This window comes from Grammomys surdaster, unplaced genomic scaffold (genome assembly GCF_004785775.1).
Source record: "Grammomys surdaster isolate TR1022 unplaced genomic scaffold, NIH_TR_1.0 308008, whole genome shotgun sequence".
NCBI lineage: Eukaryota > Metazoa > Chordata > Mammalia > Rodentia > Muridae > Grammomys > Grammomys surdaster.
The window spans coordinates 1-3070 of NW_021625824.1; the positions used below are offsets into that span (position 1 = coordinate 1).

At 40.4% G+C, this 3070-nt stretch overlaps 1 pseudogene; it reads right to left on the reverse strand.

The window, feature by feature from the left end:
* Positions 1 to 1520: 1520 nt before the first annotated feature.
* Positions 1521 to 2455, reverse strand: LOC114616158 (annotated as a pseudogene).
* Positions 2456 to 3070: the final 615 nt, after the last annotated feature.

The following is a 3070-nucleotide window of genomic DNA, read 5'->3' on the forward strand; positions in this document are numbered from 1 at the left end:
CTTTCTTTCTTTCTTTCTTTCTTTCTTTCTTTCTTTCTTTCTTTCTTCCTCTCCCTCTTATAGTACACTTTCTCTGCTTCCTTAACTAAATCTTCCAGTAACCTCTCAAGAAACACAGACAGTGGCTCATTTGGTCCCTGAAGGACTTCTCTTACTTTGGCCAAATTGGTGGGCCATCTTGCTGCCCTTGGAGACCCGCTAGAGCCTGATGGTAGACCACCAGCCGCCCCTTACCTGCAGTTAAGGGGGAATCCGGCATCAATATCAATGGGAAGCTGCATAGGCTGCCTGTTGTCACCAGGAACGTTCCTACAGGCTTCTAATAGAATTCTTTCCTTCTCTTCAGTAGTAAAGAGAACCTGCAAACCCTATTGACAATCATCCCAGGTGGGCTGGTGGGAAAACATCAAAGACTCTACCAGTCCTGTCAGACTGGCTTGGTTGTCTGAAAAGAAAGGGTGATGAGTCTTTTAAGACCCCCACAGATATCTTCTCTCTTTCTTAAGGGGGACTAAATTTGTCTCTACCACTGTATCTAATTGACAGCAGGCTGGTACTGTGTCACAACTGTTCTTATTTATTTATTTATTTATTTATTTATTTATTTTTTACTCTTGCAATCATCTCCACCTGCTCTATCTTCTTCTCAACCATAAACATGAGTGAGTCACAATTTCTGGAGCTCACGATTGAACTGCCAACTGCAGCCACTGTTTAATTATTTTTTTTTAAGTTTCTTTTTGTAATACTAGAGTGTAACCATAATTTTGATAAACAAAACCAATTTGTGTGTGTGTGTGTGTGTGTGTGTGGTGACAATTTATTGAGGCTTATGTGATTGGAGCTTGCACAAAAGGACATACAACATCAAGGCTTTTTTGTAGTAAAAGACAATTCAAAATAAATATGTATTAAAAAAACTATGTCAAACACCAATGAATAATTGACATTTACAAATCTAAGAAAATAATTTAGGTTAATAATTTTCATTTCCCCCACAAAATAAATAGCTTTCTTTAAACAGGAGGGAAGGAGTCAGTGAGAAATAAAGTCATGCCCATGGCACAGTCATGATGTTATTCTCAGTGAGGAGTTCTTTACCAAGACTAAGACAGAAGAGTATCTGAGGAGAATAATGTTACTGAATCATCTGGAAACCAGGACAGCTTTAGAGAAACAAAACAAGTGGTAAAGTTGAGAAAAGCCTTAGATGGAAAGTTCATCCCCCTTGAGAAAAATGAGTGAACACCCACAAACTTCCATTTTCAGGGTTTTAATATTTTCATATCAGTCTAACCTCTATCCCCGAATCCAACCTAACACCATAAAACAGCAAAAAAAAAAAAAAAAAAAAACCATAAAAGCAATAGGCTTAGCTGGCTATACTCCATTTAGCCTTTGATGTTTTTACAGCCAATAACATGAATGTCTATGGTGTAGCTGGAACCATCGGGAAAGGAGAACTGTACCTCTTCTCTCTGTGCAGCACCTGTGCCTCCACACTGTCCTGTGGGTGGGCCTCAGTGCTTATGTGTGCTCTTCAGGCCCATTACGGTGAAGGTAGCAGCTGTCAGTTTCTTGTACACAAGGAACATGAGGGCGGCTGTGAGCACTGTCTGCAGCAGCTTGGCTTCGAGGCCTTTGTAGAGTCCCATTATTCCAAAGCGCTTGACTCATTGGTGAAGAAGAGAGAGAACATTCCAAAGACTCCGCAGTGTCCTGTTTTCTGGTTTAGTCTATGACGTCCAAACCTCAGAATTGACTGTACCATCTGCATGGGATAGGTGACTGTGGTGGCAATTGCTTTGGCTATTGCACCGATGATGAACACATCCAGAGAAGAGAGCTTCATTTGTTTCCTTAAAAGCTGCCGTTTTAAGCCTTCATAGGAGATGAACTAGATGGCAGGGTTGAAGACCAACAGCAAGGAGGGGAAAGTGCCATTCCACAGAGCCAAGATTCCTTCATCTCGAACAATCTGGTGGAATGCTTCAATAATGCTGTTGTTGGTATAATGTCTTCATTCTGAAATTTTCCCCCCTGCAGCTTCAGTCTGGTGTTTACCACCCAGAGAGGAGTAGTTAGCAGGACATTCACCACTCCTGCTACAAATCCAACCACCAGATCTTTTCCTGGAGAAGAACGTTGACCTTTGACCCACACTGCTACTAACACAGTGCTACCCACACTGAGGCTATTAAGAGTGTAAAAATAGACAAAATTGGAGCAGCAGGGACTGGAAATAACTGGAAACCATCCTCGGTATGGGGCCAGGAGGCCTTCTTCCTTAATTATCTCCAGGAGCTGCATGTGTCGTTTTGGACTTTCTTTTCTCATCGACCTGAAGCCGAAGTCTAGCAGTATCCAAGGGAAAGAACACTGTCATGGCAGTCACACTTCCCATGGCTCCAGCCACGGCGTGTACCAGACTTTCGTAGGACAACACAGAGGCCATGATGCTACACTTTTCACTCAGATGCCTCAGAGTGTCCAAAACCAATTTTTAACAATATTAACAATCTGTTTTCTCTAAAGTCAACACTAAATGCATTACTTTCAGGTTACAAAGTTGGCTGTCAGTTCTTATACATGAATGCATGATAGTGCAGCTATTAATAACTCATAAGAGACATTGTTTTAAATCCTATCTCTATACATCTGGTTTCTGAATAACTCCAATCCTGAGTTACCAGCTTTAAGCCAACTTTCTTTTACCAAGGTTGCAAATTTTTAACCATACCCAGTAACTTATAGGGAAACAATCTATAACCAAAACATACAGAACATTCTTATACTTTAAAACCAGTCATAAACAAAAATGAAGTAAATGCACAGCTTATATATTTTTTTCAAACAAAATTTTCTTACTTTTTCTGGCTGTAATTTCAAAGGAAGCACCTTGTCACCTGCTAAACTCAATAATCAACGAGACCATGGCAGGGCTCCAAAGGTCAATTGAAACTGCTTTTTGTTTTTACTTTTCTTACTCTTAACTTCTTGTAAGGCTATTAGCCATTCTTTGAGGCGAAACTTTCTAGTGATATCGTTTCATGGTCTCTCAAAAACATTA